Source organism: Dreissena polymorpha, chromosome 11 (genome assembly GCF_020536995.1).
Source record: "Dreissena polymorpha isolate Duluth1 chromosome 11, UMN_Dpol_1.0, whole genome shotgun sequence".
Lineage (NCBI taxonomy): Eukaryota > Metazoa > Mollusca > Bivalvia > Myida > Dreissenidae > Dreissena > Dreissena polymorpha.
In genome coordinates this window covers 54,035,723-54,049,169 of record NC_068365.1, presented here as the reverse complement: position 1 = coordinate 54,049,169, position 13,447 = coordinate 54,035,723, and the positions used below count along the sequence as shown (strand labels likewise).

The 13,447-nt window shown below is 33.9% G+C and overlaps 1 protein-coding gene across 11 annotated transcripts in view; it reads right to left on the bottom strand.

Moving 5' to 3' along the window:
- LOC127851280 (uncharacterized) overlaps positions 1-13,447 on the bottom strand; it is a 57,450-nt gene that overhangs the window by 24,271 nt on the left and 19,732 nt on the right. For 7 of the 11 annotated variants that reach the window (XM_052384957.1, XM_052384958.1, XM_052384966.1 and 4 more), the window contains exons 2-3: positions 2,042-2,100; positions 1,633-1,790 (exon numbers count right to left, since the gene is read on the bottom strand). The gene's annotated coding sequence lies outside the window, so the exon portion shown is untranslated. Of the gene's footprint in view, positions 1-1,632; positions 1,791-2,041; positions 2,101-11,796; positions 12,173-13,447 lie in introns of those variants that run through there. The other 4 variants (XM_052384963.1, XM_052384961.1, XM_052384960.1 and 1 more) reach the window with 2 other exon arrangements.

The following is a 13,447-nucleotide window of genomic DNA, read 5'->3' as shown; positions in this document are numbered from 1 at the left end:
TGCTTGGCAATAGTCTTGTTTGTAAATATTCTTTAGAAATATAAATAGAAGATACTATTCCTTGAGCGAACTGAGAGGATTTGGTTAGCAAAGAATATATTATTAAATAAATTTAAATGGATTTTATATCTAAAACTCTGAAAATACCCCTTTAGAAAATCTCTGTCAACAGTTAAAGCTGAGTGTATGTGGGGTAAAATACTCATTGACAAAAATAAATCACCATTCACAAATACCATTTAGTAAATATAATCCTTACATTTCTGTTCTTTTGCACACATTTTACTGTTAAACAACACATTTAATATGTTAAATTAATCTTTATTACAGGTGACGGTGTACTCAAACATGAACATTGTAAACTACTGTTATGTGGCACAGAATCAGTCATGGGAGCTGTATTGCCTTACAGATGATGGAAATCTGTTCAAGTGTAACAAGGAAAACATACTGTCTGCTACATAGTAAGTAATGTTTAATATGATTCAATGATTGAATCTAACCACACATCTAAGTTTTTGATGTTTCTTACATTCCATATTTTACTATTTCAAATCATCAAATATAATTTTGTTGTTGTTCAATAATGTTTGCATTTCATGGCCTAACAAGATTTACTGAAAGAAGATGTGTGCTTGTTCTGATGATTATGAATTAAGATTAACTATTTTATAGTTATAGCAATTCTATTTTACTTGTGTGTTGATAATATGTGATTATGTTTAAAGAATCCCATCTTCAGACTTCTTTTAGATCTATCTGTGTTAGTATTTGCACTGGTCAGTCAACTGCATTAGGTTTGACTAGCAATTTTAAATTGCTAAAAAAGTGCTGGTCAATACAGGTTGTGGCCTTTTGAATAATTTCATATTTTTTCTTAAAGACCCATGATGCAACATGTTTTCCAAACAACCACATTAAAAAAATCACTTATCATAAAAGTAGTAACTCTAAATCTGATACATGTATATATGTTTTCTTTTTAGTACGGATCAGGCAAAGTCAACCAAGGCAAGTTTAGTATTTTCGGAGTTACTTGAAGGCGAGAAAACTGACAAAAATTTAACCAGTATATGTTTTGCAAGAGGCTGACGTTTTATTACGCCTGAACCGCCCAGTGTTGTGGATTGTGCGTTTGTAATCAAATGGTTCTTGTTGCCTCTATAAAATCAGGCACTGTGACAGTTAGTATGTATAGAGAAATAAATGGCACAGTAAACGATACAGATTGTAAGACGATGAAACATGTCATCTCAACAAAAAATGAAGAAAAGAAATTGAGCATGTATCTAGTCACACATGATGAGACTAAACATAGTTCGAATGCCGTCTATTCGAGTATGCTCTGCATCAATAATGTATTATTTCAGCAACTACTTGAAACAGATACAACTATGTTGCGGTCCCTAGTTTTGTTACTGTGTCTTGCGTATGACATCGTCTGTTTTTGTTCATTTACTGAATTTAAGAGAGACAAGATTACGTATTCGTTTGTCGGTTATTTACGTTACTCGACGTCAAATTTCAAGGTTTTAAATCATATGTCAATATGTTTGCCATAGGTCAATGTTTGCCAGTATTGTGCTCTCGCAAAACTAGAAGAACACATGTGCCAATCAGTGGAATACTTACCGTGTTTATTACTCATTCATGCATCCGGCAGTGTTGCGTTGTTCTCACAGAACGATAGTGGAATTGTGCCCGTAATGACCAATTCTATAGTTGATGTTCCAGTCAGAGCAGTCTGTAGTGTGGCGAACAAGGTTAATGTTTCAACTGGACGCAGTCTTCTGGAATATTCAATAAGCGTATAAAGTTCAAAAGATGCCAGTAAAGTTGCTGTGCTTAGTGTTACCAAAGTCATGGATTGCAGAAACGTTATACAGATCAGCGGGGAAGTACACAATGGATTTATTACAGTAACTGGCAAGTTCTTTCTTGTAATTCATAAACTAAGCTCATATACTTGAAGTTCAGCTCATTCTAAAACATTCTGCATGATATACACCAATTTCAGAGTTACTTATTTCAATACACTTACCATGCATGTCACGAGTAGTTGATTTTCAACTGATTTTTTTCCTTTCGTAAATCAGACGTCTGAAAAAGAATAGAGTGTGGTTGTAAAAATTATTCAATCGTGATACATCGGCTATCTCGGATTCCTCCGTAAGATAGGCCTCGTGGCTAACGGTCGCCATATTGCCTTGTATTACTACTTTACTACCCAAAAGGTTGTCAGTCTATTGTTATGAGGCTGTATACGATGCGCGTTGAACTAGCGCCAAACTTTTTACCGAAACTTTGATATTAAGAGCACTATTAACGTTCATTTGTGTTGCATTTTGACCTATTATCCAAGTGATTTACTTTTCCAGTATTATTTAATCACCCTATCATCCAATTTTTAAGATGAAATTACGGTGTTTACAAAACCAACCAAACCGAAAGTGAAACTGGATGCATTACGTTTCGCGATGTAAACATTAAATATTTGTTCAGTTTGAGGAAGCGAATCGATAATAGACGTTGGAATATGTATGCAATACAGACTATCATTGCCGATTGTAGTACTGGCTAAAAAAATACCTTTTATGACAGGTCATGTATAGAACGTTAATCAAATAGTGACCATAAATCACTACAAATGTCTGCGTTGTTCATTAATATAATTAATGCACGTTTCTGATCTAATTGCCTGTATCTAGTTGTAATTACCATGATATTGATAAAAATAAACGTTTTTGTCATAAATTAACATAACATGTTTTATTTTTATCATTTAGGGAATAATAATTGTATCATTGTCATCATTAAATATTCTGAAAATAATCTAAATTATCATGATTACTTTAAAGTAGAATTTTTAAATTTTACTCATTATTTTTAATGAATTTCCACATTTGCTTGATTCAAAATAAAATGTATTAATAAGGGTTTCAGTTGTTAGTTTAAACCCATTTTTAGTTCGATTGAATTTAAATTACTAACTGCGTACATGTATGTGAAATGCTCTTGAGTTCGTTTCCTGGGCCTAGAACCAGTACTTGGGTGTCTCTTGGAGATTTCTTAAGAATGCTCCCACACTGGGGATCAAACCAGTGACCTCCAGATCATTAGGTGGACACCACATCCATTACACATCAGCGACCTTTAATTAGTAATTTACTTTAGTATTGCAGCATTATATAATATAATGTTACTACATATTTTTGGAAAATGATTAATGTGCAGTACTAAATAAATCTAAATGCATACAATTTTAATTGTGTATATTGTGTGATTATTAGTTACAAATTCCCTTTTTACAGGTTTACTGGATTATAAAAGACTGATAAACATAAAATTGACAACTCATCTCCCCAACGATACTAAGTGTGGCTCAGTCTCAGTACAAAAAGCACTTTTCCCTGGCATGTGTATTTATAGTAATTGCATATTTTATAAATCTGACAGCATTTATAAACTGTGTTCATGCAAGCATAAACGAGGTTTCATTTTTTGAGTATTTAAACAAGAGGGCCATGATGGCTCTGTATCGCTCCACTGCTGAAAAAAGGCTGAAACTAATTTCTCTGCATGTGCAAATACTTAAATATAGGCCCTAATTAAGCACATGTACACTTTTGTGACCTTCTGGGCTGGGTCAAATTTAACCCCAGGGGCATAATTTGAGCAAACTTTGTAGAGGACTACTATATCTCACTACATACAAAATGTGGTAGCCCTAGGTCCTAGAGTTAAGGACAAGAATATTTTTAAAGTTTTCACAAAATAAGCAAGATATAAGCGTATATAATGTTCAATTTTGTGACATGCGGGTCAGGATCAAATTTGACCCAAAGGGCATAATTTGAACAAACTTGGTAGAGGAAAATAAGATGTTACTGCATACCAAATTTGGTAGCCATAGTCCAAATGGTTTTCGACAAGAAGATTTTTAAAGATTTCACAAAATAGGCGCTTTAAAAGCGTTTATTCAATTTTGTGACCCCCCGGGGCAGGGTCAAAGTTGACCCCAGAGGCATTATTTGAAAAAATTTGGTAGAGGTTTATTAGATGTCACTACATACCAAATTTGGTAGCCCTAGGCCCAATGGTTATGGACAACAAGATTTTTAAAGTTTTCACAAAATAGGCCCTATATAAGCGTATGTTCAGTTTTGTGACCCCGGGCAGGGTCAAATTTGACCCAAGGGGCATAATTTGAACAAACTTGGTAGAGAACTATAACATGTCACTACATACCAAATTTGGTAGCCCTATGCCTTATGGTTAAGGACAAGAAGAGTTTTAAATTTTCACAAAATAGGCACTATATAAGCATATAATTGATTTTGTGGCCCCCGGGGCAGGGTCAAATTTGACCCCTGGGGCATAATTTGAACAAACTAAGTAGAGGACTATACAATGTCACTACATACCAAATTGTGTAGCCCTAGGCCTAATGGTTATGGACAAGATTTTTTTAAGTTATCACAAAATAGGCATTATATAAGCATATGTTCAATTTTGTGACCCCCGGGGCAGGGTCAAATTTGACCCTAGGGATTAAATTTGAACAAATTTGGTAGAGGACTATTTGATGTCACTATATACCAAATTTGATAGCCCTAGGCCGGATTGTTATGGACAAGAAATTTTTTGAAGTTTTCACAAAATAGGCCTTATATAAGCATATGTTCAATTTTGTGACCCTCGGGGCAGGGTAAAACTTGACCCCAGGGGCATAATTTGAACAAACTTGGTAGAGGACTATAAGATGCCACTACATACCAAATTTGGTAGCCCTAGGCCCAATGGTTATGGACGAGAAGATTTGTAAAGTTTTCACAAAATATACCCTATATAAGCATATGTTTAATTTTGTGACTCCCGGGGCAGGGTCAAATTTGACCCCAGGGGTATAATTTGAACAAATTTGGAAGAGGACTATTAGATGTCTCTACATACCAAATTTGATAGCCCTAGGCCCAATGGTTATGGACGGGATATTTTGAAAGTTTTCACAAAATAGGCCTTATTTAAGCAAATTTTCAATTTTGTGACCCCCAGGGCAGAGTAAAATTTGACCCCAGGGGCATAATTTGAACAAATTTGAAAGAGGTTCACCCCAGGAACATTCCTAAGAAATTTCATCAGAATTGGACCAGTAGTTTAGGAGAAGATGTTTAAAGGAAAAGTTTATGCATGGATGCACGATGGACACAGGACCTTTGGCCAGTGGAGCTAAAAATCAAATTAAACATTAAGTTTTGATGTAAAATCAGTTTTAATATGCAAGTGTCTATTTCACTTATAAATTAAAACAGCATATTATTCATTATTGAAAAGATTATTCCAAGCTTGATGTCATATTTCAACTTTGCATAATGTAGTTAATTGAACATTGTATTGAACTGTATGGGCAGCTATATTTTTTAATTTATGTATGTTGTATTATACAAAATGCATTATTTCTACCACAAGTAGACCATATAAGGCCTACTGCTACTAAATAGGCACTGGTATGAATTTGACACTGTTTTTGATGCTCATACAAAACTTTAATTATTACTACACTTTAGTATATTAAATATTTTCAAGTTTTTGTTCAACATTTTTTGCAAAAGAAAAGAGTGTCTTAATGCATTTGAAAATATACTTAAAACAAACTAAAAATGCATTTTAACATACCTTTTTCCTGGTAAAGTGTATTTGGGATGATAAAAAATACACTTAAAAGGTATTAATGCTGGAAAAATGCAGAAAAAAAATGCATTTGTTCTGTTAGAAGTGTGTCTTGTCTGCATTTTGAAGTGTATTAAATGCACATCAAATGCAGATAAATACAATGCCAATACTGTTACATGTATTGTAATGGACATAAAATGCACTTGTTCTTGTAATTAAATGCTTTAGTGAATTGAAATAACCTTTTATAACGTTTTAACAATTAATAATACCTTTTTATATAAATTTTCTTTTGAAATGTGACACTTAAATGATTTTGCACCACTAGTAAGAGATATAATGTATGCTCATAATGCGTTATCATTACACTATATAATATCATTTTTTGTATGAAAATTACCCGTAAAATTCATGTGAAAGCTCAAGAGATCAATAGCAGCGTGCTATACCCTGCTCCTTTTTACATGACTTGATGGTATTTAGTCCCCAATTCTACATGGCTAAGGGAAAATTAATGTGCAGATTTGACAAATAAGTCTTAACTGGGATCCAATAGGCAGACTTTCATATTACTTGTATTTAATTTAAATCATGATCTGAAATGCTCTTTGGCAAATCTTCGTTGGTCACAGTATTCAACTGAATTTTGTTCACTTTGTAGTGATTATATTTTTTATATTTATCAGACAACATCTTTCTTCAAAAGTTTAACATGATTGCTTGGTTCATTTAGAAACAAGATCAATGCATCATAACATAAAATGAAAAAATGTGTAATAGTAAAAATGGCAGCAAAAAAGCACTAGATTATCTGCCTTAAATCTGAGTAGATATGTTGATGTATTGGAATTTCTCATAAATAATGTGTTCCATAGTTGTATAATTGTATAGTCGCATGCATGAGTGGTGTCAATGTCACAATACCAATTAAAGCCTATAATTTACTAAAACAATTTGAAGTTTGATGTGTGTTTTTTTCAAGATCTGTTATATATAATTATATATACATGTATATATATATTGTTGAAAAGTTAACATGCAATAAGTTTACTGTAATTAAGTGACAAATAGTTTTACTGATTTGGTTGGATGCATATATGCAGATATATCATGGTTTCAAATCGTACATCAAATCATTTCTGTCTTCAGTTGTCAAAACACCTATATACTGTTTGATTCCAATAATGTCGCTTTAATGGAATTACCATTTTTATTCATTTGCTTCTTAATATTAAATCACCTAAACTTGTTTTATTAGAAGCACAGCCCCATTAATATTTTTATTTAGTACTGCCTTTGGAATTTGTTCACGTCATTATGTCATTATGGATTTTTGTGACGTCATACGACCGACTTTCCCAGTTGTAATCTACATGCATAGGTCATTGGGTTTATAACGTTCCATTTTATTTATATTTTCTCTCTGATAGGCGTTTCTTGTTTGATTTAATTATTTTTAATTTGTTTAGCAGTCACATAAACAACCAAGCTATGTAATATGGAATTTTTACACCCATTATTGCTGCTTCTTCCTGTATTTGCGCGATGATTATCTGAGATATTAACTATATGATTCTATATTCTCAAATCTTTTCTATAAAGAAGGAATGTAGTTGACAATTGTTAATAGTTTTATTTGATCGTTCGTCAAAAAGTTGTAATTCTGTTACTCTTGTATCTTCAATGCAATTGAGTAATTAAATAGTAATTAAATTGAATGCGTTTTAATTCCCTTTTTTTATTGTTTAATTTGAGTTACAATGCTATGACGTTAAATTTTATTTACACTTAAATGTATTATGAATATTGCTGGGCCAAGTGTGAGGTTGAGCGCTCTATAACCAGGTTTAAACCCCCAATGCTTTGCATTGACCGTTCCAAGGCGGTGACCCCAGCTTTATTCATATTTTGTGTTTATGATGGTTTGTATTGTGCTGTATTGTGCTGTTTTGTACTGTTTGGGCAATCGGTCACTTGCCTTAAATAAAGGACCAACTAATTGTTTTTAATGAAAATTCAATACTGCTCCAGCAGCTGGAGTTTCACTTCTTTATATTGTGCAGAGGACAGTAGCAAAAACAAGAGCTGTCTCCGTAGGATGACATACGCCCCCGATAAACGCTTTAATAGAAGTTATGAGCATTTTTCAAAACCTAAACGCCGACCCTAAGTTCATGGTCAAAGGGGTCAAAATTTGTGTGTGTATGGGAAGGCCTTGTCCATATTATACACATGCACACCAAATATGAATGTTACATCTGAAGCGACATAGAAGTTATGAGCATTTTTTCGAAACCTAAATGCAAAGTGTGACGGATAGACAGACGGACAGTGCGATCACTATATGCCCTCCTTTGAGGGCATAAAAATGTGATTCACATTGTTTTGGTAAATTAGTAATGTAGTTAAAAGAACAGAATCATCAATTATAAAGTTATTGATTATAAAGTGTTGCTGGCATATTTGATGCATTCATATAGCTATAAGAAGGTCCCTGTTTTATCCCCACTGGCACCGAGTGAGGGTTCTCAAAATCTTTAAACAATATGAATAACTACATATAGGGTCGAGAGCCTTCTTGATATCGGGGCTAAACACCTGAAATCAAAGCGACCCAGGTTAAAGGCCGAGGCCAAATAAATAAACCAGAGGCCGCATGAGCCTGCTATACTCTGAACAAGTATTGTTTCTTCTCAGAAAACTGGCTTAAGTGTCTTACTAAGCTTGAGACTTTGAGTTTCAGTGCAATCAATCTAAAATAAATTGGTCAAATTAAATAATAATTTGTAAAAAATAAACATTCTGCACAAATTCAATTATTTACTTTACCTGTGTGCATGCATCATTTCAGTATTGATGGTTAGTGAACCATGTCAAAAGCACCATATCTATGAAACACTTGTATTTTGAATATTTCAATGTTCCACAGAAATGATGCTGATGATAATTCTACACAATAATGAATTATTAGATATATTTCTAAATTCCATTTCCACCAACAATTCGGTTATTCCACTACCAGTTCACATGCTTCATACACAGTTGAAAATAACACTATTTCACTCAACAACCGTGACACATGTACTCAATTTTTCAACTTTCGCAATTAAAATTGTCTTCTACTGTTATTGTTGTTGTTGTACTTTTGAAAGTAGTTCGAAAGATGGCGACCATTAATCCAGAGATTGATTTATGAAATAAATCGTCTGCTGATCCAGAGTGAAAATTATTGTGACACACTATGTTAAGAAAAGAAAGCTTAAGAGGAAAAAGGAAAATATTTCCTACTTGTCATTCTGAAACTAACATAAAACTGGACAATAACCAGTGACTAAACAGTCATTCTAGCTCGACTATTCATAGAATAGCCCGATATATACTACTAACCCAAATGTAAGCGTCTGCGGAACGCTCTAGTAAAGGAAAACGTGCAACATCTCCATGTTACTGTTTCGACTGCGGGTATTCAAATGAAACTTCACACATTCGAGATGTGAGTTAACGTACCAAGATTTATAAATCTAACATGCAATTTAGCAGAAATATGGCCCCTTTTTGAACTTAGAAACGTGCATAAGATAAACGTGCAACTTCTCCACATCACTGTTTCTACTACATGTATTATATTTAAATGTCACGCGTGTTTGGGATCATTGTGTGAGTTCACTGATCAAGTTCCATAACTCTGACCAGCAATGTAGCAGAATTGTTCCCCTTGTTGTACTTAAAAAAATATGGTTAACTTTTATGTGCAAGCACTCCATATCCATATATTATAAGTTCATAACTCTGACCTTACATTTAGCGGAATTATGCCGAACATTCATGAGTGTACTTTTTTACATAGAAAAAGCAGGTAAGCGTTTGCATCAAACAACCCATTTCTCAACCTGACATGCAGATCTAGCATGGGGTTGGATATATTGTACTGGAATCAGTTTTGTATATAGTTTACAGGCTGATCTGGCAATGGATTTTATTAAGGGCCCGTGTGGTTAAAGTCATTGCTAATACAAATAGAAAACGTGTTTTCGCTAAATAATTTGAGTTATGCTTGTGGTATTATGCTTTGTTGGTAGCTTTTATACAGACCTAGGAAACGATTGCATTATGGGTACGTTGGATTATTAGATCATTGTAATTAAAGAAAGGAAAATGGAAAATGGTTAGCTTAACTGCAAATCTTGCTTTGAAAATAAAAGCATTTTAACTTATTAATTAAAAAGTAAAACAAGTGATGTGTTTGTCAAACACTATGCCCCTGATTTTGAGCGATTTTGACTCATATATTTGACCTTCGACCTTGAAGGATGACCTTTACCTTGACCTTTCACCACTCAAAATGTGCAGCTCCATGTGATACACATGCATGCCAAATATCAAGTTGCTATCTTCAATATTGCAAAAGTTATGACCAAAGTTAAAGGTATGGGTCACACACATTCAATGACAGACAGGCCAAAAAACAATATACCCCATATAGGGGGCATAAAAAAGGCAAAAGTCGTGTTGCCTGACATGATCACATTTCTCGTTTTAATTAATACATGATTAGCTTAAAGTTAACATATAATTTCTAAATACAACAGATATTCAACATCAAATGAGTCTATATGTTCATTACAACAGGCGACTGACATAAACTGTACATTACTTTTTAATAGGGGAAGAACAGTGAAGAATGCTGTCTTGGGACAGCTCTTGTTAAAAAGTGATTCTTTGTTGGCATGTTTTGGACATTTTTGACATTTTGAAAATAACTAAGCAAAATGTGTAAAGTGTTACATTTTAAAAATCAAGATGAACAGCAAGATAGATAACACTAGTAATAGTAGTGTACCTCATGTGAATCACTGTTTATGCAAACGCGAGTGAAAATCGGGATAAATTAGGGGAATTACCAATTATATTTGTGTCGGGCTGAATATAAATTTCTCATCATCCTGCTTTCATATATTATTTTTCACTTTCAGCCATTAAGCGTAATATTTTCAATTACACACACAAATCGCTCGGATTTTTTAAGAATTCTATGTTCTGATCTGTTTACAGACGCGCCAAAGAAATTACTTCTTTTGAGGTCTAATGCTGAAATAGAGGAGATCACAGTGGAAAGCAAAGACGACTTGACGCGTTTCACAAGTGCATCAATAGGAGACCTCTTGAAAACAATGGATGAGGAAGCCTCTACAACGAAGAGAATCAGCAGTCAACGTCACCTCAAAACAAATGGGTTACACCTTTTAAATATTGCAGCACATCTGTTTGCAATAAATGACAGCGAGGAATATGTACACAAGGCATGCTTCCGTATAACAAGTGTCAAATGTAAGAACCGCAGCACTGGGGATGATGTTGTTCTTTCCGAAAGGATAACAAATGCATCTTTAGTGACATTAAATATGATTGGTCTCTGTCAGTGTCTGTTCTGCCACAAAACTGCAGTCTGACTGAAGAATCAGATAAAAAATATCTTTTCAAAAGTAGTGCCCCTTCCTAACGGTTGGAAGACAAAGCAAACAGTCACCGTTGATATTAGCATTGCCAAAGTCTGTGCGTACCAGGGATTTATGCTTGCAAGAAGACTTTGTTTAGTCTGTGATTTGTCTGAGTACGAGATCAACCCTGGTGAATCATCAAGGAAGTTGCACACATTACAAGTTCCGTTGGTTATGAGGCAGATTAATATACTACACTTCTTGCTGAACAAAGGTGAATATGAAGAGCTGTTGAATGCAGAGGAATGCACTGAACACTATTTACAGAAAATAAATCTCGCCCGATATAAAACAGGTTAGATAGATTATTTAAGTATTTCGATATTGGATCGAACGGCATGTTTAACAAAAAATGAAAAAAAAAATAAGTTAAGGGTAAAACCTAGGAAATACTAACTATATCTTTCAAAACATGCTTTCTAGTTTATATAGGGCCATTCATTTCTGTTTGTGTAGGCAGCTTCGCTGTATGCAGCAACATGTTAAAAAAATATACATTTTCCCCCGAAAAACAATTAATTACTGTAAATGGACTATAACGCTTAGATATGTGTTAACGATTTAAATTATTCTTACTGAGTTTTAGAACCAACGAAATATAAACAAACTAGCTAACAAAACTCACTGTGTAGATTGGTGATTTTATTATCCTTAATCACATTGATACACTTCATAGTATCGAGTAAACACATATACAAATATGAACACGTCTTATGGTAATCGAACTCTGGTGGTCCCATTTCTAGTATACACCTTTTTATAAACATTCTGCTATCACTCTTTGTGCCCATGTTAGGTAAAGAAATAAATAAGCAAGTAGAAAAGTATTTTGCCGCATGCGTCTTTAAAGTATATATATAATTTCCTTACTTGAATATGTTTACGTCGAAGATGATCACATCATACATGTTTATCGTTTGAGTAATACAGATTGCATCGTACGTATGATTTCTATTTCAGATACTAAACGTCAATTATGCAATAAAGATCGGGAGACTGTTACGACAGCGATTTTCAAAAAGCGCAAGGAAATAGCAACAGGTAAAAACCATATTACTATCGTACTCATAAATGTAGGAAAAATTATGATGCGGGCCTTTGATTACATGATATAAGTAGCGATACTGCTGTGTTGAATATAAGTGTAAAGTAAAGTTGCGCTTGAAAAGTTTTTGTATTAATATAAATGATATGTGCTTATTCGTTTAATTTTCATACCCCAAAACAATGACGTTTTTGAATAATTAATGTAGAATGATTGCACTATAATTGGTAAGTTACATGACGCATATGTTGCAAATGACCACATTGGGTTTAATAATTTTATTGTAACGCAACATATGCTGTAATAAGGGATGCGACATGTTAACCGGTTAACCTACTTAACGATCGATAAACCGGTTGTATTGTTATTTGTTGAACTGCAATAAAGTTAACGTCATATTTGATCTGTCCGAATTTAATTGTTTTTCGTCAGCAACGATGTCACCACCACTGTCTAACACAAGTTTTTTTTATAAAGAAAGCGAATAATTAAACGAATTAAATTACAAAACAACACTTTACGTCGAAAAAACACCAACATTCTTTCCGCAAGTAAACATCAAACATACTAACCAAAATGTTGGCGTTTGAAAATTGTTCAGGTTAAAGTTAAAATTTAAAGTCGTTAAAACAACATTAAACAAGGGCTGTTTGTAAAACATGCATGCCTCCCATATGGGCTGTCAGTTGTAGTGGCAGCCATTGTGTGAATACGTTTTTTGTCACTGTTACCTTGACCTTTGACCTAGTGACCTGAAAAATTAATAGGGGTCATCTGCCAGTCATGATCAATGTACCTATGAAGTTTCATGATCCTAGACCTAATTATTCTTGAGTTATCATCAGGAAACCATTTTACTGTTTCGAGTCACTGTGACCTTGACCTTTGACCTAGTGACCTGAAAATTAATAAGGGTCATCTGCCAGTCATGATCAATGTACCTATGAAGTTTCATGATCCTAGGTGTAAGCATTCTTGAGTTATCATCCAGAAACCATTTTACTATTTTGAGTCACTGTGACCATGACCTTTGACCTAGTGGCCTGAAAATCAATAGGGGTCATCTGCCAGTCATGATCAATGTACCTATGAGTTTCATGATCCTAGGTGTAAGCATTCTTGAGTTACCATCCGGTAACCAATTTATTATTTTGAGTCACTGTGACCTTGACCTTTGACCTAGTGGCCTGAAAATCAATAGGGGTCATTTGCCAGTCATGATCAATGTACC